Source organism: Pezoporus occidentalis, unplaced genomic scaffold, assembly GCF_034315485.1.
Source record: "Pezoporus occidentalis ecotype Australia unplaced genomic scaffold, CSIRO_AGI_Poc_V1 ctg37, whole genome shotgun sequence".
Classification (NCBI taxonomy): domain Eukaryota; kingdom Metazoa; phylum Chordata; class Aves; order Psittaciformes; family Psittacidae; genus Pezoporus; species Pezoporus occidentalis.
The window spans coordinates 9023376-9051142 of record NW_026915691.1 but is presented as its reverse complement, the minus strand read 5'-3'; the positions used below and the strand labels follow the sequence as shown (position 1 = coordinate 9051142).

At 40.2% G+C, this 27767-nt stretch overlaps 1 long non-coding RNA gene across 1 annotated transcript in view; it reads right to left on the bottom strand.

Moving 5' to 3' along the window:
* The window catches only part of LOC134170300 (uncharacterized), a 237689-nt gene that overhangs the window by 139391 nt on the left and 70531 nt on the right, over positions 1 to 27767 (bottom strand). The window lies entirely within an intron of this gene.

The following is a 27767-nucleotide window of genomic DNA, read 5'->3' as shown; positions in this document are numbered from 1 at the left end:
GTGTAGACTTCACTGGAGCCAGCATTCTTCACTCTATATTCAGTCACTCTGAACATCAGTCAGGGCACTTTACTCAGCCATAAAAGAACTACAAGCAGAGATGAATCTCATCCTTTCTTCTTTCAGACAGCTAGGAAGCCACCAGCCTCCCATTTTAAACCTAACTACTGAAGACAGCTTAATGAGGCTCAGGGAGGATCACCTTGAATGTTAGCCAACAGCCCATTGTCACAAGAAAAGTTTCTTGTGTCAAAGACTGTATAACCCTGGAATAAATTGCTTTGATTCTGCTTACACTGGGGCTGTGCTCATTCTTGATCCTTCAGCTGTCACAGTGGGAGGTGTGAATGCGTGTGGGATGCTTACGGTGAGAAAGACAAGGATATCGTATTAAAATCTTGGTTGTAACTATTAATTTAGGAAAAGCTATAGCAAGCAGTGAAGAACCATGGGTTTAGAGACAGACTTTTTCATTCATTTATAAGTCTGTAACAGAGACAGATGACACCAAATAAAAGGCCCTGCACATGTGCATGAACACTCAGCTCACAGCTTGCTGCTGGCTTGTGAAGCTTTATCATGTTTGCCTGTGGGCATCATGTACATGCACAAGTCTTCTCATGGCACCTCCAGTTTGAGAAAGAGCTGTTACAAGAAGACCTTAAGAGCAAATAAAAATCACATACTTGTAAGAAAGTGTATTTTCACAAAAGCAGGGAATATATTAACATTTCTCACCCCACAGCAGAGGAGTATACCAGAATCTGAATTCTTGAAAAACTACTGCTAATGCTGACCTTAAAATGGCCCAGATATAATTTCAAAGGTTTTAGTATGATTGTTTAAATATACCTTCATCATTTTCTGCCTGCTGTTAATGAGACATTACTAATAACTTCTTCTCTCTCAAACATTCACTGATAAACCAATTACTATAATTAGGCAATGGATGTGCTTTGACCACTGCTAACAGGTGGAGCACAAAAGTCTCCTTGAATCCTCTTATCTGGTTGTTGCACTTGCCTGCCATCCTTTCACATGTGGAAGCTATTTCAGGCAGAGGGAAATCTTTCTTGCTGCTTTCACAGCACCTACTACACTAGGATTCAAGGGTAATCAGAATGAACTTTTTGCTCTTGCTATACTAACTGGTCTGGATATGAAAGCCATGGCATTAAGAAAACATGTTAACTGAAAAGCAGTCTGCATCAGAGACAAATAATTATGAGCTTTTTCTTTCTCCTTAAACAAATCATGCAAGTTTTCTCATTTCTCTCGTGGATTAAGAATGTACTTAGTCAAGAGAAAACATCTGTCCAAATGGTGAGGAAGGAGAAAAGCCATATGCCAGAATGAACTGCTGCTTAGGAATAAGCAAAGAAAATCTAGAGGGCTGGCTTGGGATTTAGTTCTCTGGAGGGGAAAAAGGAAAAAATCACTGCAATCTGTTCATGTACGAGAGAGGGACAGAGTAAAAGACAGGAGAGCATAGCGATAGGAACATCTGCAGAAGTAATCTTTTTGAATAACAAGCAACACAACCTGGTTTAGGACAAACATCTGTACAATATGCAATAGAAATGTCCACACCCCTGTAAGCAGCTCCCCCTCCTTCCAGTACTGGCATAGGAAAAAGGTAGGAAGGACACAACAGCCTGAAAACAGATGAGGAACAGATACACCATTAAGTGGCACAACATCCATTTCTTTCTCTGTGCTCAGCCTAAAGGTAGCGTTAATAGAGGAAGCTGTAGGCAGGCAAATTAGCTGTCAGGTGCTAGAGGCTGCTAATGAAGAAAGATTCAAAAAGCATGGGAAAATGCAGCCAATAAAACATCTCCAAATGCTAAATGAATGAGAATGCTTGGCAGAGGTGTGTGAGCTCTTCTTTCAATGTGGAAACGGAGCAGCTGGAATATACACACCCCTGACTTGGTAAATACCCCCGCATAATTTAGATACTCTTCTCCTATGGTTGCAGAATAAGTTATTCTCAGAGAAGTGGTGACTGCGATTTCTTGCTAAAGGTGTGTGTTGGAATGCAAGATGGCAATATGGGAATTACACAGCTTTATCACTGGACTACAGTTCTGGAGACCTTGTTTTTATTGTGCAGATCACTTGGATTCCTACATCACTCTGAAATCTGAGTGTCTGAGTTGTCTAGGTTGCCTCCACAAGATGAATGATAACTCTTGAAATAAGCAGGATAAATCACCCCCTAGAAATCCCCTTCTCTCTGCTGAGTATTGAGGAAGTATAGCTTATTTAAACCAGAAATCTATTTTTCATATGTTTAAAGTTATTTGAGATAAACCTCACCATTTTTCTACCTTTTTTTTTTTCCCTGAATTTCTGTCAGCAATCTGGGAATAACATTTCCAGTCACACTGTGCACTATGAAGACACCATCCATTACTGTTTCAGAGGCAGTCACATGCAATTGCACTAACAGCAGCTCTGTAAGAATATAAACAGATAAAAAGAAGGCAGAAAGGAGGGGGTTTTAATTTATTTGTGGTCTAGGTTTCAGCACTAGTTTGATTTTTCCTATCTAACAGAAATTAAAGGTCCACCTTGAACTGCAGTTCTAAAGGGAGTTCTATAGAATATCAAAGGCAATGCTACAAAGCGACTTCTTTATTTGGCTGTTTTTGAAAAAACAAAGGGAGAGGATTTTGGTTTACATTCTAATAGTCTCAAGTCTGTGAAGTTTGACAAGAGTAGTACTGAAACACTCTTATCAGTCATGGTCCATTTCTGTACTGGGCAGATGAAAAAGTCTTCAGCTTTGCAGACATTGTAGATTAGAGCTGACTTCAATTCTAAATGGAAGAGTTTTATGTCTGAAAACTCAGATTTGACAGAACTGAAGTGCTTCACAAACAGATAGCAATCTTGGGCAAACTGCAGATAAAAATCAGTTGAATAAGGTTGAAACACTTGTCTTGAAGTATAAAATAAATGTTTTGGGTAGCTATGACTTCTAGATTATATGCTGAATGACACCTGTCAGGAAAATACAACTGAAAGATGTCCGAAAGACCAAAATTAAGTATTTCAGCAAAGTTAGTTACAAGATCTCTGAGACTTTCTAGAATTTTGGTTTTACTTTTTAAACAACTCAGAGTAAGAGATGACACTTCCCTGAGGAGCTCAAATCCCACTTCAGAGCCAGCTCTATTCAAGGTATCAAATACAAGCATATACCCTGCTGTTATCTATTAGTTGCACCAGGGTCATGTCTCTGATATCAGAACAAATTCAGTACACATAACAAGGGATCATTTCCTGCATTCTTCAGCTTTCTTGACATTCAGTTGCATTGTGAGTATGAGCAAGACACAGTACAAGACAGCCATTTACACATGCTGATGATTTCAAGGTGCCTAAGCTTTTGAGTTACTTGGATTTCTAGGGAATTATTTGTTATTTCACTACTGCAAATTATTACAGCATTATGTAAGCAATTCTTAAGGCTACTTTTCTGCATTAAATCCACCACTTCTCAGGAGGCATCGGCCACCAGGTGCTCTTTGGATTTAAAGTGTACACAGGAGAGATTGAAATGAGTAAAGTGCATTATCTCTGCATGCATTTGTCACTGACAAAATGTATTAATTGCACATGGAAATCAATGCAAAGCAGTGTAGCTTTCAACCAAATTACAGAATTAAATACAGGGCCTATCAGATCTGATAATCCCTATTGAATCAAACGCATTGCCAAGGTCAGTAGAAATAAGCAGTCTGAAATATATCAGAGAACCACATGCACAGCTGTCTTGGTGGATGCGTTCATCATATTATATGTACTCTATAGCACTTGCCATCAACGAAATCCACAACTATTATTATTATGATTAATGAGATATATTTTACATTAGAAATTGGCAATCAAGGTCCTTCCTCAGGGGATGCTCCTGTGAAACTCAAGGAACTAAAGCTCAGTACCTGGCTTAGTCTCAGAATTTGTCCAAATTAACTCATTTTTCTCTACTTTGGCTCCATATTTGGAACTAATCCTAGATTACGATATTTACCTATTCCACGTGGAGAGTTCTTTACACTGAACTTTAGGAACTGAATGACACATGTCACCATAAAGGGCTCTTTAGTATGCAGCTTGTCACTGCAGAATGTCAGTGATTAACACTGAGTAAAGATTTTGAACATAAAACTTTGGATGATGATTGGCCATTAAAGAAAATATCAGATTGCTCAAACTGAGCATCATTCATACACCTCAATGCAGCGTGCAGCAGTATAGACAACCACTGATGGACACAGATGGTGTTATCTGGCTGCTCCCTACAGCATTTTTGACTTAATATTCTCTTCTCTTTGCTGTTTGGCTATTTACTGCAACTTCTGTCCTCTCCTATTGCTTCTTCAGGTAGCTATTACCTTTCTAACTTGAACTGTCTGGTAAGACTGAAACTACACAACTACACACATGACAGAGTCAAAAAGATATTTGCAGACATCATATTGCACTACCACAATTATCTGATACTGGGACTCAATAGGTAGCTGATTACCAAGTCCATGCCACACTTAAAACAATGCACACATTTATTACTTTTAAAACAATGCACAGTTGTTCCTTTGGTGATTCTGGCTGTTGCATTCTCAAGAGTGCCTTTGATTTATAGCCCAGTGTATTATTAAAGAAATGAATTATGTGTTGGTACGTTGCATTTAACATGGTATACATAGGGGCAAGTGCATCTGCTAGCTGTTAATCAAATGTTCACTAACAAAGGTTGATTAACAGCACTTTACATATTTACAGCAAGAATGAAAAGCATAATAGAGCTCCACTGAAGTTAAATGATAATAAATTATTAAAATGCATTTATCTATGCACTGATTAGTGAGTGGGATAGACAGAACTGCAGGCACAGTTTTATTCATTACACGATACCATTTACTTATTAAAACAGAGAAGACAACATATTATTTTTAGCTTCCGGGGGAGAAAAAAGCCCCCAGAAGCTGTGTACAGCTGTGCACGTTTTGAGGCACATTTAAAACAAGTTTCCTCACATGTAATTTTCATGTCTGTTGGCTTAAGCTTTCAAATCAGCTGTGGTGTTGGTGTGTGGTATAGAGCCTGACACTTGCAGGCCTCAATGCCAAGCTTGTTGTGACCTTGGGTGACAAACTTAAAGCCTGTCCAGTCTTCAGAAGGTGCTAGAAGTGGAGATTTGTCAAGTACACACCAAAAAATCTGAGGCCTTTTAAATGGATACTTAAGAACTTTTTTCTGTTAGGAGGTGGAATTACAAAGTCATACTCTTATACTCCATATCTGGAGGGAAGGCAAGGAGCATTTTCTTTTTATTGAGGCTGAACTGATTTCACAGAGCTAAGTGCAACTTTCTTATATAGACCCAGCTCCCAGCTATGACAAGGGATTAACAGTCTGGAGTCTGAGTACCCCACTAAATCCTATGGAGGTCAGTAAGAAATCTGGGGGCTTCCAGGCAGCAGGACTGGTCTTCTTGTTAATTATCGGCAATTTCTCTATTAACTAGACTTCAGAGAAAATCACTTTTTTTTCTTGAATTGCCTTTTTATTGATTTTCAACAAAACAGTATCACAGAAAGCAAACATGGACTATAAATGAGAGCTTAAACATGCAGCGCACATACTGTTGAACAGGAGAGAAAAATATAGTATGTTAATAAACCCAGCTAAAAGAATACAAACCAGAAAGTAAATAAACAGATGCAGGAATTACAGGAGTTCAGAATCTGAGTTCAGGGAGAAGAAATTAGAGAAAATTACAGCACAAGGAAAAATATTTGCAGTTGGTGTAAATCAATATTGACTCTGTTAATTTACTCCAGCTGAGAATCTGGCCCATGCATACTTATGTTGGTATTTAGAAAAACAACCCATTTGTACTCCATATAAAATAACTCCATATGAAAAATCTTCTTCCAAATCACTTATCTAAGAGCTCATTTGTAAACCATTCTACAGAGTAAATCATTTACCAATCTTTCCCATAAAACAAAGGCAGAGTGGCACTGTGTGGCCAAGAAAGCAATTTATAAATAAAAGTGCAATTAAAATGACCTTCAGAGTTTTACAGTATCCTATAAAGAAGCACAAAGTTGAGAAATTTAAACAATGAACAGCACGTAAGAATGCAAACTGCATGTCTCTTCTAGATAGTTTTCTTTCAGAGCCTTAACTCACTTCCAAGGACACAGCTGGCTAGAAGGCATTTGATGTGTATGACAAGTAGTTACACTGTGTTTTGTCCCAGTGGTTAAATCTTCTTTGCCTGTTATCTATCTGGGGGTATCATGATGAGTTGGACGTGGAACAAAAGTCCATAGGAAACCAGGCTTCATTAGCTGGATTCCTCACAGGACAACTCGGTTAATTTCTTTGATGACAAATCAGGGTACCTTATAAGCTGCAGGGATGGTGAAGAGACTGGGGTGTCTGCACCGCTCCCTGGGAGAAGATCAGAATTCAAAATGATCTGGATAGCTGGAGAAATGGACCAAGATCAATGGGAGGAAAGTCGATAGGCAAGTGCAAAGTACTACATTTACTAAGGAGAAATCAAGTGCACACATACAAAATAGGGAATTACTGGCTAGGCAGAAATACTGCAGAAGAGGAGTTGGTTTAACACAAACCACGTATAAATCAACAACGTGTCACTGTTGCCAAAAAAAGGCAAATCTCATTCTGGGGTTAATCGAATGGAGTTCTATGCAAGATGCAGGAAGAAGAAGAAACACCTCTGGAATTTTTTTGAACGGGTGAAAGAAGCATCTTTTGGGGAAGCTAAGGATACATTTGATCCCACCTCAGCATGGGCAGGCAAACAGCAGAGCTTATGAGGTGATTTACAGCCTTAATACGATCTGCTGAAAAGACCTGTGTGTTTCCAGGTATATGGATGTGGCAGGAGGGGTGTGATGGAGCACAGCAATACAAAATCTGCAGGCAGCACTGTCACTGGCTGGGGTGAGCAGAGGAGGTGGCATGGGGAGCCCTGGACCCCTTCGCTGTGACAGTTCCTCCCAGCCAGACCATTCCGCCCTGGCATGGCTCTGTCCGCTGGACTAACACCAGGGCTTCTGCACAGGCAACTGGATTAGGAACAGAAGCAGCTGAAAAACAGCCTGCCAGAAGAAATGAAGATCTGCTGCAATGTGGTTTGAAATGTGCTGCAGGGATCAGCAATTATGGAAATTGGTGCTGCCACTGAAAAAAATACCTCCAACCATGGCCTCTGCAAACCCCACGGAGCTGAGGAGCTCAGCACACTCCTGACCTCCATCTCTAAATCCATCTCCTTAACATCTACATCCTCTCTTCCTCCTTCAAGTCATCAAACAGTTGGTGCACACGCATGACAGTGTGCCATGGTGTGTTGTAGAGTCATAGGGGAAAGCAAGAACATCTCAAAGTGGGCTGTGGTAAAAATACTTAATACTAGATAAAAAAAGTGAAAAAATAAGCAAGAGATGTCATAACTGCTGCTAACAGTTCTATAATTATAAACAGAATCCCGTAACTTCTGTAGCCTGCTGACTTTTTACAAAGTGCACTCTGAAGTGAAGTAGCTCTCTGTCTCAGTGACTAGATACCATCACAGAAATCGTGTTTTCCTCCCATACATTATGCTCTGTCATCTATGTACTCATTTCTCCTACACCTGAATCATTACCAGAAATGTATGGCTTAGGAAAGTTGCTGAAAACCTCTGGAGGTAGCAAGCAGAGGTCCTGCTAGCAGCAGAAGTAATGAAGATACTAATTCAGGAAATCTTGAAATCAGGTGCCAAGGACATGAGTTATAAACCCTAACCTAGTGGAATCCAGCAACACACTGGAGATCTGGTTAATCTGAAACAGCAACAGAACTCACAAATAGTTCCCCCACAATCACTGCTGTGCCCTCTATCGGGAACTGCAGCATCCAGGTGTCTCCAGGAAGGAGACATCCTCCTCCTCCAACCCCTCTTCCTTTCTCTCCATGGCAGGCTAAAGCCAGTGACCTACTGGCCTTAAGCCTGGGCTCTCCATCACTGTAGAGAGCTCCAGGCTCCCTGCTGCCAGATACAGCTGTGGCTGCTGGAGAAAGGACTTGAGGTTTCTTCCTGAAACACTGGCTCTCCACTTTTGAAGGGCCATAAATCACATGAGAAATGGACAGGAGTAGCACACCAGTACATAAAATAGGTGTTTTACTGCAACTGCTGTATGATGGAGTTCGGCTGCAGCTTTGTGCATTTGCAGGCTGTAGGATACTCACTCAAACCAATGTTTTAAGTAGAATGAGTGGAGTAAGTAATTTATGGAGCATATCTAGCCTCTGTTTCTGAATTTATAAGGATGATTATTAAATGTCATTTACTTAGAACATCTTCTACTTGCAGTCTTTCTTGATTTAATTTAATATCCTCTGGTTATGAGTTATCCAACCTCTCCATACCTCCAAACATGCTTTGGGGTTTTAAACATTATATTTAATCTAAGCAAATATCCATATTCAGACTATACTGATTGGTGCTCACTACAAGCTATCACTGAAGATGCACGAGAGTTTAGATAGGACACTAAGCACATATGTTTTATTCTAGAATGTATTTCCTGACTTTGTTATTAGAAATAAGCACCACGCTGTGCTGCTGATGACAGATTATTCTTTAAATTTAAACTAAAATTGGATAATAATGTCTAGCAAATATTATTAATATCTGTACCATGAATTGCTCTTTTCTGTACCCCTAACACATTTTTTTTTTGTTAGCTTTATCTTAAACTTACAAAAAATAAGAGCAAATCTGCTTTCTGGAAATATACAGCTGTCAATGGCTGAGAGAGTATTTGTGATCAAATACCTGCTATCTAAGTTGAAGAATATGTACTTGCTCTGAAAAATTTTCTCCAGATTGGATACACTTACATTCCACTACATGGCATGGCATGTCCTGGAATGACTAGAAAAATACAGGAACTGACTGCTAACCATTTCATTAAGCATGTAACCAACCATTTTGTTGGCTACAAATCGTACTCTGCTACTCATTAGTACCCAGTCATAGCTGGGAATGTTTCAAGCTCTTACTGACTGACATCTTCTATGTCTGTGGCTGGGCATTAGTCAAAAAAATCTGGTGTTAGCATGTCTAAGAGCTGTCAGTACCACCGTTTGCTTTATGCATGACTGGGGCTGGAGAGAACAGGGAAAGAAATTGCCAAAGAAGGCGTCATAAGATGTGTTTTCAGCTGTAATGAACATATAGCTCCCTTGTGTGCTAATGATCTCGTCTGTCTGGAGTATGTCATGGGTTTCAGAGCTCTTGCAACTCTGCCTTGAAACTACTGATATGATGGAAGTTACGTGACTAGTTCCATTAGCTGTACAAGCTGCATGCTTAGTAACATTGGTGGTGTGAAACACAAATCACATTCTTGGTTCTAAATGGTTTTAAGTTCCAATTTAATAAAGACTACACTGTTGAAAAGAGCTTCTAATTAGCAAGAGCTTTCAGTGACAAAGGGAGTACTTTGCCATTTAGAAAATGCAGTAGCAGAGAGAAATCTTACTGCTAATGAAATACATATTTTTCTTCTGTCATATCTCCCACTCCAGGAGCAAAATGCAGCTTAGTTACAAATGGATCTCCCTTTAGATACTGCGTTAGCCTTGCCAATATGCTTGAAAGACAACTCATACAGAACCATGAAAATCTCACCCAACCCAACATGGAGAATGCATCTCACAGTCTTTCATCAACTCATCTTTACAACAGCCCTATGCAGTTAGGATGTCATAGTCTCATTTTACATTACATTTGTACAGAACTCATGTACAACTAAAAGGGTAGAGATGGACTTCACTGCAGCTCAAAGCTTGAGCACCAGGCTGGGAGCCTGAACACTTCTTATGTTCAACCAAGTAGAACATATTCTTCCTTGGGATGGCTGAGTCCTGCAACCAAGTGCTTGGCCTGCAATAGAACTGGTGTTCTCTTTCCTTTTGCTACCACAAAGGTACTCACAGTTCAGGCGCCTCCATTACATGAATCTAGGCATAAGCAGCATGCCCAGGTCCATACAGGAAGGCTGTAGAGAAGATGTGAACAGAGGCTGCTGAAATGCAAGACCAGTGCCTACTGAAGATCAGCATCAGCCACCCTCCAGCTTCCCTATGGAGTCCACGGTAAAACGGAACCCAAGAAAGCCATTTGCAGTGCACTGGTGTGCCCCGGTTTGAGAAACTCTGTGTGTAATGCTCTTTATTTCTGAGCACCATCTACTGGAACGTTGCCTGCCTACGCCTGTGTACAGAGCAGATGCTTCAGAGTATCTCCTGACATTTGCTAGTGTGAGAATGGGACATGAGGACTCCTCACACCCAGTCTTGAGCCTTACAAACCCACCCATCCGCTTTGTCAGACAGGACTTACCATTACATTTTGTCATCTCTTGCGGTAACATTGTTTTCACATGTTCAGTTCAGCTGAGTGACAGCAGCACAGTAACTATTTTGCAGTGACTGTCAAGCTCTTAAAATTACCCTCTGCGATTTGCACATAGAATTACTGTGTATCATCCCTTCAAATCACAAACACAGGTAACTCAGACTTGTCAAGAACCACGCATCAAATTCATCCTTAGTGTAACTCAGTGGGAATCCAATGAAGTTTGTACTAGAGATGGATTTGGTCACTGTCTCTTGATTCTTGATATAGTGGGATCAAAGCCTTGCCAGGGATCCCACTGTGTATGAAATGGTCGCATTTGTCAGTGTTCAGACATCCAGTGAAATGCTCCCCAGTGTTTCCTCCATTCCAGAAAGAAACAAAACATATTCAATAATAAAAGCCTAAACCAAACACAAGCAACTGCAAGTGCAGGAAATGTCACCAGAAATTCATCAAAACCTGACAGACTATTTATGAATGGATTGCTTTGCTGGAAATAGATTTCTATTAGATTTTCCTTCTTGCATGTAGCTGGACCAGGATGCTCTAAAACCACTTCATGATATTTTTTAGTTAAGTGAGATATAAAAATTAGTATTATATCCAACAGGGTTCTAATCATGCAGGAAATGGAGTGTAATACTGGGTTGATGATAATTCATTTTCCAATACCAAGTTACATCTCCTGTGAATAACACCGCAACCATCAGTATCATTGTTTAGAACTGCACGGTATTTGCGAATTGCCTTTCTGAATACCTGCCACCTCCCCAGGGCTTTTGTGGTGAAAAGCCAATAGCAGCACCCTTCCTGATTTTCAGTTATGCGAAGGCCTTTTTCTAATGTTGGCAAAGGTTACATGGTTCTATTTCTGTAACTGTCTTCTCAAAGCCAGCAAAAACCACCAAAGGTCAACAGAGCACACTTCTGCTTCCTTGCCTACATCAACAAATCCCTATAATGAACCTGAACTCTTAGCATTCAAAGCTTCATGAACTATCAGAACAACAACAGTGACACAGATGCATCTAGAAGAAATGTAGGTTAAAAAAGTGTGCTTTGGATTTGGAGTGTAGCTTTTTTTTTTGTTTCTTAAGAAAAGTGAGTTTAGCACATCTGATCTTTCAGCCTTACTCTCAACATACATACAAGACATACGGGGAAAGTATAATTTCACTTTCTAAAAGGAGAGCTTTCTGTTTGGATTTCTTAGAAGAACTCTTTTTTAACCATATGCCTCCTCTGTGTATAGATTGGAGTTGGAACTGTGTGGTAGCTCAGAAAGACACATATGTTAAAAGCTGTTCTCTTTTCTCTGTTCAACAAAATAAAAAGAAATAAAAAGCAGTTGCTCCAACAGACACTAAAGTCAAAGTAATACCTCACATTGATTACAGCAGTAATCAAGTCAGAGCCACACAATTCCTCAGTGTGATTATTTGCTTCCTTTTCTAAAATTAAGCAGAGTGGTTGACAGTGTGCTGTGTTCTGGTATTACACAAGCTGTAATATAGAAAGCATCAGTTTGACACGTTAAAGAGATTCAGCAGAAGTGGAGCATGACGAACTAGGAGAAACAATCAATATAGACATCATTATAAAAGTCATATCAATGATTTAACAACTTAAAAAATCCATAAAAATCTACAGTGCTGTGAATTAAACAAAAAATTACAGATTTCAATAAAAAATTCATTAAATGTTGTTTTGAGTGAACCTGTCATTCAAGGTGACATGACTATAATTTCTCAGGCATTCAACATTTGCTCTTGTCTTCTACAGTACATATAATCTAGCACAGTACTGTACCAAGGATAGTTGCGATAATAGTTGTTTGCCTGAATTAACACTTGAATGATTAAAGAACCACACCTATCTGAATGCAAGGTATAGGTCACTACAGTTCAATAGCCAGTACTTGATTCTGAGGTCAACCAGTGCTGAACACATGCACTCATCTTTCTTCTACCTGAAACTGTGAATTTGTGCAAGTCTGAGGCAAGTTTTGACCCGTAAGTCCCTGTTCTTTCTGTTTGGCAATGCTCAACTGGCAAGTCCTGCAGGTCACTTTTTTAATTTTCAAGCTACTGAAATATTTAATTTAAGGTACAACTTTTCAATTAAAGCAATCAAAGGAGTTTGATGGAAATATTCTGCAGGCTTTTTACCATTAGGCCATTTGAAGAACAAGCAAGAAGAAAACCCTGAAATGGCTGGAGGGGAAAAACAAGTGAGAAATAATTCAAAGCAAAGATGAAATAAAAGGGAAAGGAAAACCAAGCAGGTAATGCAAATGTTATTCTGGCTTGGGTTTTTTCCACAGAGCTTAAGGTACTTCTCCCAGTTGTGATCCAAATTATATTTCCTTTGCCCTTAAAAAGCAAATTGTCATTTACAGACTTCTCTCTCTGTGGTCGTTTATACCCCTTTCACAACTGGCTCTGTCAGTTAAACAACAAAATAGTAACAAACTGTATCATCTATTTATTTGTCTGTCATTTTCCATTGGCCATTCTCAGTCCCCATCATCCGTGTCGAGAAGAAGCTTCTGACACTAGGATATATCAAAACAACTTCAGATGGCTGTGAAACGTGAGGTCACAATAATGGTGGGGTTTTTTCTCTAGCATTTTTATTAAAAACACTTAATATGAACCCTCCCCCAAGCTTTTCTGGCAGCCAGCTGATGGCCCTGCATACCTGTCACCTGAGACTGGGAAGGAGAGGGCATGTCACTCTCAGAACAAGTGAGGGACACAGAGGACTCCAAGCTAGTGCTGAATAAAGTCTTTCTATATCGCATAGTGAATGCAGGATGATAAGGGTCTGGTGCCTTGCAAATAATGCGAGCCTAATAGCTGACTCTGATTTTTCATTTGGGTCCTAAGTCGCTTTTGCTGTTGTTGTTTTGCAGGATCATAATAAACAGTCACATTTAGAAAAGCATTCCCAGCCTGCACTGCTGCTCAAAACTGTCAAGCAAAATCTCTAAGTCCCCTCCAGGCTGGAGGCAACTGTTTATCAGAAAGAGAACTGGAGCAGGGAGAAATGAGAGGACATAGAGGGATGATTCAGTGTAAGATTTTCATAATAAGTTGATTGCTACCTTCCTACAAGGCATCTTCTTTTCATTTACTTTGACTTATCAGAGCTCTAATTCACTGTGTTGGTTGGGTTTCTAATGCCACTCTGATTCGCTGCATGTATTAAAGGCAGCAACAAAGTTCTGCCATGTCCTAAATACAGGCTTAATAGTCCTTTTTTACATCAAAGGGGCATTGAAAGACTCAAGTCCTTCATGTTTGTACAGGGTTTCAATATCATCAAGTGAAGCATAGTAGAGAATATAATAAGGCAATTACTATATGCTACCATTGCAGAAGAGGTTGCAATAAGAAATATACAGAAGGGTCTTCACAGAGGCTGATTTTAGGCACAGAAGGCTGGTCTCTGTAAGCACTTTGTGTAATCAATAGAAAGAGACAGGCACCTTCAGAGGGCAATTCAAAGCAGTAGCTAATTTAAGTGCTCTGAACTGCACTCTTGAAATCCCCATCTCTCAGTGTTTTATATATTGGAGCCTAGGGAGATATACTTCGAATACTGACACAGAAAGAGCAGAAGAGAACTAAATCTTCTGTGTTTTGTAAAGAGTCCTGACACTTGTAAACTGAGGGCATGCCAATGCGGCAAAATAAGACAAAGTGCGGGGAGGCCCAATTTAGGCCTGATTTGGGCTGGTGAGTCCACAAAGCACAGTAACAAGCAGGTGAACAGGCAACACTGCCCTTCTGGAAAGGTTTCTCATCTTTCACCCTGCACAGCACAGAGCAGCTGTGCGGTATGCAGACTGATGAGGCACGGCCATCTGAGCTATCTGAGCACGTAGTTCCCCACCTGCACACCCAGGCTCCCAGCCTTTCCTGCCTGATTCCCAAGGGACCTTTTCCTACTTGAGTTCTTCCTCCTTGCTAGAGACAGTGTCCCCTTGGCTTCACCAAGGCCAGAGAGAAACAGAAATGCTGGGGATCCTCCAAGCATGAAACAAAGCTGATTTTGGAACAGATAAACAAGCAGTGAAAGTAGGACGCATCAGATGCATGCATTACCTGAGATGATACCTATTCATGTTTGCTTTTAAACAAATGACTTACTGACAACTTGGAACGAACTTTTTGTATTGTCGATGCACAAAACGGAATAAATACATATTCAAACCCAGTAATGAAGTTATGTGCAAACTGTTCTTTAAGAGACACCTATTATTTTTGAGTTGTGACAGTAATAGGGTTATTGCATCTTGTCTGCAAGGGCTGTATCATCTGAAAGTTGTTTCTGCACAAACATCACGGTGTATGAGTCAGCAGGTCAAATTCAGCCACCGTGTAAATCAGTTGGAATAATGGGATTTCCTACTTAGAACCCAGAAATAGCAATCTTACAGCTTGTCCTTCTGAGCCAGCCTCTTTCATTTCTTCACATTTGCTAGTTGTGAGTGAAGGGCAGCAAGTATCAGCACTGTCTCCACACATCTCCTTCGCCAGGGAAGAGGATGGGATTCAAAAAGCTGCCTTCCTCCTGGACACATGCTTCCCTGCCATGGGAAGCAAGTTATTTCGTGGCTGTGTTACCACCCATAGGAGAGGAATTGAGGGGGGAAAGAAACAGACAGAGGCTTTAACCTGTCTTCTACTATTGCCTGTCTCTGGCTTACAACAAAGGGAGAATACGAGGAGCTGTTAATACCTAGCATACGAAGGCTACTTGGGCCATCTTCTTCCTACAGACTTGCCTGAAGATATTTATTATTAACCTGATGCTAGAACTAGCAACAGGGAAGAGAAACAAAAGTTGAGTTACTTTATAGCACTCTCAGAAAGAAAACATGAAGAGAAAGGAAGGAAAGGAAATCAATATGTGATTGCTCTTCTCCATCCACTGTAAACATGTTGGTGAGGGACATGATTCATCTCTGCTGGCGAAAATTGGATTATAAAGTGTTGTTGAAGCAGAAAGGGAATTCTGAAAGCAAAATATGTTCCTGCATTCATGGCTGAGCACTTTGCAGAGAGAGTTTTAATTGGATATGTGACAAATCCTGTAATAGAAGAGCAGTCCTAGCTAGAACCCCGAGGAGCAGAAGTCAGCAGTTGTCCTACTTCCCTGGTGTTAAACCATGGATCTCCATTATAGATGACCTCACAGTCCTTGGGCTTTCTGCAGCTTCCTCCAGTGAATCCTTTGGTGGGAAAGGCACACAGTGCAGAGCACGGGTGAAGCTTTGACAGGCCAATGCTCCTCTTAAGGGTCCCATCAAAAAGGAGGGAGGGAAGGTATCGACATAGATGTTTTCCATTTACCTATCTCGTTCCATTCAATGATACTAAACAGCATTGGAAATACTTTGAAACAAAGACTCACAGTGTGTCTGAGAAGAAAAGGTAGCAAGGACATGCCAAATGAGGAGAGCTCCTTCACTGACCACAGTGATTTTAGCTTTCAGAGATTTTAGACTTTTTTTCTCAGGGATACATAAATATGAACGAAACCACACTCTGCAAAAGGACGGAACCGACAGATCTGATTCCATTGCTTGCCTGTATTCCTCTTAGTTAATGGTGAAAGTAGTGAAGCCAGCTTTAATTTAGATAATTAAGCCTAAGTATAGCAAAGAAATACCAGAAAATGTATTTCTTGTCACATTCAGACAACACAATGACTAGTTAGACGATTAAGCAACTTCATCACATGCAACATAAGCATTTCACTGAGTGCCACTGACTTACTGCATGATCTTGAGCAAGTAACTACTAGTTCAATTTGCCTTTCCCCAGTACCGTCTCAGACATCATTCACTTACAGCCTGAAAAGAAAGTGCACTGATGGCACTTACGCTTCCAGCAGTCACGGAGGAGCCTTTAAAAACCTCCCTAAATGCCTCTTTTTCAAGCCTGCTAAAGAACTGCCGGTTTTGCAATCTGATGCAAACCGAGCAAAACTCAAACCCATTAAAGTCAGAATTGCAGCTTGTTCATCTCAGGCAGGTAGCAGGAAGCAGCGTTTTACCTTGCACAGGCTCCAGAGGGCAGGTAGGAGCCCCTGGGATGCCAGGGCTGCAAAGAGAGTAAGCCAGGCTGTTCTTTCCAAGGAGAAAGCAGCAGCTGCATTGTCACTGTTGTCATGGAACTTTTTCCCATTCTGAACTAGTCTAGACAAAAATAAATTCTCAGCAGCTCTACATACACATAATAATCAATATTTAAAGGGTTGCGGAACATTATAACAAAGGGGGTTGATTTTAGTCCCTGACAACTAGAGAGGTAACCTGATTTAATGAGGGAATGCAGCAGCAACCACGGCTGCTGAGCCATTATAGCTAATTCAAAAGACCCCATAGTGATAAAAGAACAATGATGACCGAGGACTAATAAAAACAAAATCAGTGAGGGCTGACTCATCAGCAGAAGGACATGAATTGAGTGTCAGAAAACATCTTCTCTTTAGAGCTGTTCTGCACACTGAAGCATAATTCGCTGTCACTGTTTTATTGTCACACGATAGATATTGTAATCATTTTAATCTGCATGCGGATTATTAATTAGTGAAATAATCATTTTGCCCAGAATGAAGGCCCAGGCAGGATGAAGAAGCAGCTGGCTATTTCACCAACCTTTTCCCTTTCAAAAGCTATTCCATTATGACCCAGCTGCTGTTCAGGGACAATTTTTATGTTAACTTTGTTGTAAAAAAATCTGTATTATGTGTAAGGCTGCATTATGACTATGTACTTACAAAGATTTAGATGCACATAAATTACTTGTGCCAGGCTAATAAACTATACTTCACCATTAATTTTGGTGGACATCTACTACTGAAAAATATCTTTCACTCACCATTATTTATATGCAAGTCAAATTCCTATCAAACTTAATGAAATCTCTGTCTTTAAATCCCTTGCACTAAATGCGAGAACTTCTGCTTACTTAAACGGAGAAGTTAATTAAGGGACCCATTGCCTGTGGAATCTGGGGAACTCCCATTTGGGATTCCCTCCTCTGTGCACTAACAAAGCTGATTCTCCCCTTTCCTTTCCCACTCAGTAGAAAGGAAGCATTTAGGAATTACCTTCCCAAGAAAGCTGTGCTAGTTCACAAAACTGATAATGAAATTTTAATGAAATCTAATATATCTCCTTCTGCTTTAGTTCTAATCTAAACCAGAGTGCCTCAGATCCATGACTAGTGGCTCCTCTCTTTCTCTGATTTTCATTTGGGGGGCTGTGGCTCAATGTGTCATGGTGGCACTCAGAAGATGACATGAAGAAAAGATGCAATGCAGAACGCCAAATGCAAGTGGCTATGAACAAAACAACTTTTCTGGCAATTCCTTTCCCAGAAGCAGCTTGCAAGTAAAAGCAGCATGCACAGTGCCATTTGCAACATTAGCTGCTCCTAAAGTTTTCTCATTCAGCCACATTTGAGTGAATGTATGTGTTCAACCTCAAAGGTGACACTGCCCAGCCAAACCTGCCCTTTACTACTCCACTGTGTTTCTTAGATTTCCCCCTTGCAGTAAACCTGCATCCTTGTTCAGATCAAGACAGGCAGTTGTGGACAGTTATAAGCAGCAAGGTAATTAAGGGATTTGCTGTCTTTAGTGAAAGCAAAATGAAATTAAAACTGAATATGAATATATGTGGGAAAATCAATGCAAGAGATGCAGTAGGGTTTAAAAAGGCTTAAAGAAAGGATTTGCTAAGCTTGTGGTGTCTTAGAAAGCTTTCATTTTTACCTGATTCAGTACAATTGCTTATTTTGATAGGGAGCAAAAAGTGATCTTGGAGATTGTTTCTGTATCTCAAGCTGGGATTTCTGAGGAATGTATTTTGACTTCCAAGAGGCCAGTCTGCTCCATTGCTGAGAATTGTGCCTGGCTGGTACTTAGTAATAAGACTTCTTTTAATCTGCATGTTCCAGAAGAGACAAGTTCTGTGGAAGGCTCAGGTGAAAAAATACCCAGCTTCATGAGGCCTCCTATATTGTACACTTGAGAATATGCCTTCCATCAGAAGCTTTTTTTCTTCATCCAAGTAGGCTGAGATTATGAGGGCTCTAGATATCTTTGCACACTGCAGTGCACACCTACGCTCAGCCAGCACTTTTCTAATTATATCAGCAGGTCTTTGAATTATTGCTGGTTAAACTCCCTATAAACACCTTTGAACAGAGGTGATCAGGGATTGTACTCCACCTTCCTTAGACAACCTGCACAAAGCAGCCAATTTTTGAGGCTAAAAAGAAAAGCATTACTTTTCTTGGTAAGGGAGACTTATTAACAGACTACTGAGCTTTCCTGCTTCATGGCAGTACAGCAGCAATTGAGGGGGAGAAGGACTGAAAGTTGTTAACATCAGAAGTTTGTTTTTAACCTATATGAAATAATAAGATGGTCTCACACCACTGGCTGGAGTGCAGGTGTCCAGGAAAACAAGGTTCCTTGGAAGCTGCTCTCTTTCGTCAGAGTAAAGCAATGATTTTCATAATCAAGTCCCCAAAATTCTATTCACAGGACTGTCATGAATTCAAAGTAGTCTTTTCTATATTCAAGGAGATCATCTAAAAATAAAAGTAAACCCACAACAGAGGATATCTTATTCTTTTCAACTTTCTATAATTTATTAATGAGCCTTTAGCTTTTCACATGCTGATGTATCGGTGGGAATTAACCCTACATTGTCAGAAAATGCCACTTTGATTCAACACATCTATCTGTCTTTAACACGAGAATCAGAGCTTTCTAAAGAAAGCATGGGTGGGCTCTTGCATATATATTACACAACTTAGTTCTGCCCAGAAAAATACTCCAGCACAGCATCAGATATCTATGAGTCAGTGTGCCTGGCTATTTTTGTGCGCAGACTGTCAATGAACGTGGATCATACAAAGAGGATGCTCGCTGCGATCCAATACTGTCATGACTGTCTTTCTGCCAGTCTTCTGCTTGCTTTCCTCCAACGTACAAATACATTCATCACTTGGATTTATGCCTTTTCAGCTGGTTGCCCACCTTTCACAGTAAGCTTATAACATGCCTTTTGAGTTCAGTGATATTCACTCTTTTATGGTTCATTTCCCCCTTAGGTGATACTATCTGAGCCTTGATTGCCTGCCTCCAGTGAGCCCCCAAGCACAATAATTTTTGGTACACACTGCTCGACACCCCCAGTAATTGCAGTGGTGTTTGAGAGCACCCACTGAAATACAACACGGTTTTCTAGTGCAGTGTGTTTTCCTTCCCTGCAGGCTTGCACTGCTGAGCCTGAGCGAGGAGCTGTCAGCTCCTTCCCCTCCCTGTCATTTCCCCACTGGAAAGCTATGCAGAGATGACCATGGCTGGAGCATACTGATCAGGAATGGCATTTATACATGCCAAAACACCACACAGGATACTGGATCTTCTGCTACAACACAAGCATGGTGAAACTGCTAGATACAAGCTCTTTACAAGACCATAAGTTACTCTAAACCCACATCTTTAAAATTTATAGACAAAACAGTTCATGTAACTGTCACACCTGAAAATTAGCAAAACTCCATTAATGCTCCCCTAACTTGCTGGGAAAGTAGATGGACTATTTGAATACGTCTGAAAATCTGACAGCTAAGTGCTATAGATCATGAATGCACCTTTCCAAGCCATACATAAATTCCCCATGTGTTTCAAACAAGAATATAAATAAGCTATACTATCAGATTTTTTTTGTTGTTGGCAATTCCCTGTGCTTAGGTTGATATGTAGACGGAGCTTCTTCATCTACAGAATTTTAAGAAGGGTTGCAAAGGACCACAATGGCCAGATACTCTTTATGCAGAGTTTCCAGTGGCTTGAGTACATTGCTGCTGCTGCACTGTGAAGTTTAAATACAATTTGGGGGGCATCATGGCTTCAATAAGGTTATAATTTAGTTTTCAGGATAGGTATAGAGATACTATTCTCTACTGAAATGTACCCACACATTAAAAGGAACACTGAAATACTCATACAATTTAGGTCAAATAAGATCATACTTTGTAAAACTATGACCAGACATCCACAGATGTCTTTACTTTCAGGCCACAGGTATACTGTTAAGCTACCTACTATGAAGCAATATGTGCTAATGTAAGTATTGCTGGTGGAAGGCTTCTGAGCAAATACAAATGGGCTTTGAATCCTGCCACATGGAGCATCTGAAATTATCTATCCTCTGAAATAAACTGCAGTTTGCATTCACTATGTATGGAAAATGGCTATAGAAAGAAGATGAACCCAAGTATGAGTGACAGAACAAGAGCTAACAGCCTCAAGCTGCACTAGAGAAGGTTTAGATTGGATGTTAGGAGCAATTTGGAACAGGCTGCCCAGGGCAGTGGTGCAATCACCATCCTTGGAAGCATTCAGAAACCATGCAGATGAGGCCCTTTGACATGGTTTAAGAGGTGGACTTGGCAGTGCTGGGGTAAAAGTTGGACTTGATCATCTTAAAGATATTTTCCAACACGGCTGATTTATGATTCCATTCTATTTGAAGAGAATATATCATGCAAGAAGGGTGCAAACTGTGCAAAACCATAATTAAAAAAATAAAAATACACTTAGTGACTCCGAAAAGGATGTTGGTCTCCTGCCTGAACTAATGTAAGTATAGCAGCCTCTCATTTAGGTGCATACTCATATATCCTAATCTACAGAAAACTCTCCCAGCTGAGCTGGTCACATACATTCATGTGCCCTTCAGAGAGACATGGAGCCAAAAATCTAAGTTACTTTATATTCCTGTAAAACCAAAGAAACCCCCCTAGTTCTGATTCTGTCCGGGAGCTGGATTAAACTGGAACTCAGGCAGCTGAAATGGAGTCAGAGAAGAAAAACAATCAGCCACGTAAAGTTTCCAACTGGTTTGAAATTTTCAGGCCATGTCCCCTTTCCTCTGCTGACCCCTATTCACTGCACTGCAGCGGCTGAACTCTGCACTGTGACAAAGCCAAGTTCAGTGCTGCAAACTGGCCCCACAGACTGCAAACCATAACCTTCCTGAAACAGCAAGGGCTGGACACATCCTGAAAGGGGAGAAACTGGTATTTATCCATCTCTTTCTTTGCACTTTCCGTGCTTTCAGCAAATTGTTCTTTGTCTCATCATTTCACAAATCAGTGCATACGGGAGCACACTGGCAGGGCTGCCCTCCCAGACAACTGTATTGTTGGAAACCACTAAGTTTTCCCCAAAATAACAACATGGACAGCTGTTCTGAAAGCTGCAGGAAAAAGATTTCTGCTTGGGAAGCTGAAAAGGTTTAAGCTGCTGGGAAAATGAGGAACCAAGCTGATAGAGAGATTTAGGAGCTATTGTTTTTAATCTCTCTCTCCTTCCAATGAATGCTTCTTCCTACACCGAGTTGCCATAGTTTCAGATTTCTGTGGTTCCCTGGCTGCTGGTTACTAGGACATTTTTATATGCCCTGATGAGTTTATGATGGGTACAGTGTCTGGATTTGTTTTCACACTGTACACCTGTAATTATGCTTTTCTCTGAAAATAATCTCTTTTGGGGCTTCTTTTCCAACTTGAAACCTAAAAAAAAAAAAGGGAATTTAAATTCCTTTTTTTAGTTCAGCATCTAGCTTCCAAAAATCTCTTTGGAAACTATGGCTTAAAGAAAGAAGTAATTAAACTTATATTATCAGAGTTTTCTCTGGTGCTGTGTACTAGAGGGAGCTAGCAGTTAATGCAAAGTATAGACTTGTGCTGTCAGTGAGAAAAAAAAAGCTACTGGGAGCTTTGGAGCAAAACTTCTTTTCCTGTTATTAATCCACATGATCTGCACAGATGCTTAATTACTTTTTTCTTTTCCTTTTTAGAGTTACAAGCATGAAACTAATGACAGATATTTATGGTTTACATGATTTTTAGCAATTCAACTTCCCCTCTTGAAGGTATTAAAACACAGGTTTTGAAAACTCCCTCTGACCTCTTTACTTTTCAGCATCTTCCACATTTGAACCGACATGCTAAATTGGGTTCTGTTACAGTACGCTTGCTTCTGTCTATCTCCTTTCCCCAGATCTACGTCTCTGCAATAACCCTTGCCTCTTCATTGTATCCCAGACAAATTATTCTTCCCAAGTCTCTTTTTCCAGGTTGCCAGTCCTCTTTTCTTTGTGTCTGGTGTTGGCAAGATCTCTTTCCACTTCTTTCCCAATCAGTCCAGGTTTTAGCTTTATCTCTGCCTCATTTATTTTGCAGCTGCTTTGTTCTCATGCCCAGGCCATTTAGCAACATGTCCTGTGTAAATGTAAAAAGAATCCCCCTAACAACCCAACATCTAGTCCCCATAATGTATTTGAATCAAACGCCAGTGCTGCTGCTTGAATCAGATTTCAGGCATTTTCCCTAATTTATTCCATCCCCTAAGTAAAAAACAAACCAAACCAAAAAGACAGGGCTTTAAAAAGTTTGGACTGAAAGCACTTGGCTTCAAAAAGCCAGGCACTGTTACTGGCATTCAGGAAAGCTGCAGCAAGCAGCAACTGGTCTGTCTGGAAGCAGGATGTGTTCCACTGCAAAATGTTTATTCCTTATCTTTTTTCCCCTGCTTGATTTTTTCTTACTGCAGGTTAACATTATCCATCAGCTGCTTTCTCTAGATGCAGAGCAATGCTATACTTTGATAAAAGATCTCACGACAGTGCTCTGAAAAAGGCAGTCGTGCTCTTTTTAATGGATTGTTTCTATATCCATCAGTCCACAATTTTTCATGCCATGATCTCAAGCAGCAGAGCTAAGAGATAGGGAGTTGTATCATATTAGAGTGCAAGAGAATGTTCCTTTCAGCTGGCATTGCTGCTTGTGATTGCAGTGTGAGAGTGGAATACTCAAACACCCAGAGGTACATTTAAATCTCCAGGGCAGAAGCCTTTTTGCTCGACTAATTAAGGAAAAGTGAACAGTTGTTGAATTACGTTAATACTGGTTTTATTTAAGTATCGTTTTGTGGATTTGGGTTTACTTTTTAAACTGGCCACCTCCAGGAGCTGCTGATGCCTTCCCATGACATTTGTCAGTAGCTCCTGTTCTCTTTGGAAAGAGATAACTGCTGGCCATTACTGTATGCACAATTTCATCTTTTTATACACAGGATTTGTTTCTAACAGAAAATTCTTAAGGGCCACCAACCAGTTGTATGAAGATAAATTACCTCTGCTTAGTATCAATGTGAATGCCACTCTTCTTCTCCAGCCTGATGTCACAAGTTTACCCCTGAATTGTGTGATTGAGATCCGTAGAGTGAAGGATACCACAGGATGGTAAAGGAAGGCTTTGTATGTTTATAAAGACTGATTTTACTCCAGAGATAAATCTGCAGTGCATCACTGTCTTATTATATCCTTTCCTTACAAATGGAAATTATTGAATTTCTTTTGCCTCATTTAATTCTTTTTAATCCCTTTTCTTTTTTGCCTTCTGGTGATAGCTTTTGCTTACTAATTGTCCAAGGCTGACACCCAATGGGTAGCATTATACTCCAATGTTTGCAAAGCTATATCCACTTCCAAATGACTGCTGCTGAAGGAAACTTCAATTATAGAAGAATATTTTTCTCTTCTCTTTCTGTGATGCTGACAGGCCTAGGGCATTAGCTTGGCTTATTTTATGGGAAGTGACAACTAAATTAACATTTGCTTGCTTTGAACTATTTCCTAGAATTCTGAGATAGGCAACTATACATCATGATCACACACAGAATAAGTGTCAAACACTTAGTGTAAATCTGGAGTTCTGTGGTCTGATTCCACATGGAGTACTCCATTCCTGTGAAGTTATGTTCAGCTACAAGAAGCTCTGTGAAAGACTACTTGTATGAAAAGTCATCTGCCAGAAGCAGAAGTATTTCCACCACTGTCCCTAGGTAATTCTGATTTAGCTGGTGTATCAGCTCAGGATTTGTCCATCATGTGTTAAGCTGCTACACAAGAAGCATAGAGTATGGCCATAGTGAACACATTTCCTCTCTACTATACCTTGCTTCAGCCCAAAGCAACACATTCAGATGAATCATGCTAAGAACTCGGTTTGATTGTGATTTCGATCACAAACTGCAAAATCTAAATGTGCATTAAAAACACAGGTAGAATAGGGAAGCCCACAAAATATACGGATTATCATCATCTTAAAATCACAGCAGTGCATGATGCAGCAGACTTGATGGCAAAGTCTGAGCATGAGATAAAATACAGGAACCTAAAAAATGTTATTAATGCAATTAATTAGTTTTTGTTTCTTTGTGCAGTGTTTGAAAAAAACAGACCTTTAATATAAAAGAGATGCTCAAGGAGACAAATTAATCAGCATTATGATACACCAAGTGATTAAGATAAAGCACAGGGAGGCATAATGAGAATGTCAGCATTTCTAAAGTCAAAATTCCTCACCTCAACACAAAATGTTATTGCAAATGTTAAAACACAAACTGTATTTTAGTTCAAAGACTTCCCATTCAAAGAGTCCCATTTTCTTCTCACACTTTTGTTATTACAATAAATTTCACTGTGGTCAGAAATAGAGAGTTTCCTCCTGATAAACAACCAGCCAAATGAAGGTATTATACATGGCCCTTTGAAGTCAAAAGGCAGCTTATCTTTGACTTCTGTGAGCTGCTTTATCAGATGTTAAAAGCTGAATTCAGAAAAAGGCATGGAGTTTCATGAAAACCAAAAGGGATTCAAACACGTCACTACTTCACTGACTAGAAACAGTGGGTAAGTCAGGAACCAAAACTTCAAGCAGCCAAAGTCTTTGCCAAATTTTGGTCTAAACTTTAAAAACAAGGTACCAAGTCCTTTCCCTGGGACAAAGTCTTCTGAAAGCCAATGAAGCATGGTCTGTGGAACCTAGGAAAGGACTTCTGCTAAAGAATGTGAGAAACAGTTACTTATTGGCTAGTATTTTTTTACCAGGATATGGTAAATCCTGAGGATTCCAAGTCCTGAAGTCCAAGCCCTCAACAATACTGCTGAGAAAAGTGGTCAATAAAGACACTGACAGTTTGTCTGGATAACAACACTGGAAAACGCAGGCAGTCCAACCACGTTTCCAATCTATTACTCATACAGCACTATCCAAATCAGCAAAACCTTTATTGACTTGGCCAGCAATTCCTAGAACAAGAGGTAGACTCCAAGGAGTGTATGTGAGGGTGTCTCAAAAGCCCAGCCCTTACTGAAACGTTGAGCTGTAACTGCAGGCTCTGGCCAGGCTGTGCATTGTATGAAACCATCGAGGGACAGAGAGCAATGGCTGTAAAACATTCTGTAGAGTATCTTTCATTACACAAGCAAGGCCAGAGGGACAGATATAATCCTATCTGTGCACCTAAAACAAACAATGCACTAGGATATCTTTCTTCATTATGGGAAACTACACACAGAGTAGGTTTTTGGAACCCCAGAGAAAAAGTTAAACATAGTAAGATAGATAAGTATCTAAGCAGATATATTATTTTAATGGGGGTGGGGGGGGAAGCTAATCTCCATGCTTAGGCTGAGCCTTGCAGTTGTTGATTTTCATTAAACCACTTTGATGTTATTGATGTTCTTCCCCAAACAATGCTGAACATTTGGCTTCTGCATAAATGGCAAAAACTGCAGTAGATTAAGCACCACACTACTGCTGCCTCTGGAATACTGCCATGTAATAGCAAAGAAGCAAAGCACTCTGAAGCAGCAGCCTTCCTTAAGAGTCTGATAGCAGAGGAGGACTTCTCATAAAACATCTTTTTAACCTGAATACCCAGGTGGGAGAACTGCCTTGTGATACTGTTCTGACCTTTACCGCCAAATATGAATGATCTCCACAGAGTACTAATCTGTTCACAATAGTTATTGCTTTTTCTAACAAATCACTCAGATTTGTGGGGCTTTTACTTACTAAAGCTTCATTCTTTCATGTGCTGCCTTTGAAAGTATGCCTTTGTTTTTGTTATTCAGGGGATTCCCTCTAAAATGGCAAAGGAAAGATGATTCAAATGCATTAATATAGGTATCAGTCAAACTAAAAGATATGAGACTGGATTCTATTCTGTATAAATCAATTTCTTCTTGGATATCACTGGAATTAAAGATTCAGGCTAGTAGAGGATTGTTGCCCTTCAAACAGAACTACTCAAAGCTTTGCTGCCATCTACTCTAACTGAGCTACTGTTGACAATCAAAATCACTATCTTTTAATGGCAGGCTTTAATGATGTTGCCAAACCAGCAAAACTGAAGGCAACCCAAGATTTAACCCAAGATCTAAACCTGCCCATGAGGCAGAGCAGTAAGTGTGGCTGTGCTTCCAGTGCACCTCAGGAAAACCAGCAGGCTTATTAGCTGAATGCGACCTGCTTTGTATGGTTTGGGTGCAGATCTTTGGGATGACCTAGGGATCTGTATGATTTCTTTCTGTTGTTCAGCCCTTTTGAGTTTCTACAGGTTTTGTCTGCAGTGGCTGGACAAACTTCACCCAAACAATAAGTAAACGGCAGAGCCTGCAGCCAGTCAGCCATCTCCTTCCACTGTGGGAAGTGAAATTACCTTTAAACCAGTATTTTCTTATTCCTTTTTATATTTGAATACTTCTCTGTGCAACAAGCAAAAATACTGGAGACCCTGTCAGTAACCTATATCCTGCACTTGTTGTTTCCCAGTTTTCAGTTCTTGGATTTTGATTAAGCCAGCTCAATTTCTCAGTCTTCACCTCTCTTTTCCAAGGTGGGTTGCAAAGAAAATCACTTGCCAGCAGGAGGGTGGCAGCTCTCTTTACTCCCTGTGTACACTCCACGTGCAACCCCAACAGGGAGTCCAACAACTGAGAATGGAGCTGGGGATGGAAGATAACAGTTGTTACAGACAGAGGAAACAAGGACTCACTGGCTGAGGGGACAGAGATGGAGGTGAAAAGACAGAGAAGGATGAAGGAGAGGCCATCCCGTTGTAAGCATTTCCAGTCTCCCCTATGTCTGATTTTCCAACATTCTTGCAGCGGAGTTTTATTTGCACGTAACAGACAGGTAATGTCAAGAAGAAATCCTGTAGCTCCGACACAGCTTAGCTCCATACAGTATATTGTAACACTACCTACCAATTAGTGTGGATATGCTGCAATTACTACTGTCTTTTATTAATGCTTCTTTGTTACTTTGGCAGGCACAAGATTTACATATAGGACCAAATTCTGCTTTGAATTACACGAGTTTACAACGAAAGGAAATCAGCAGCATGG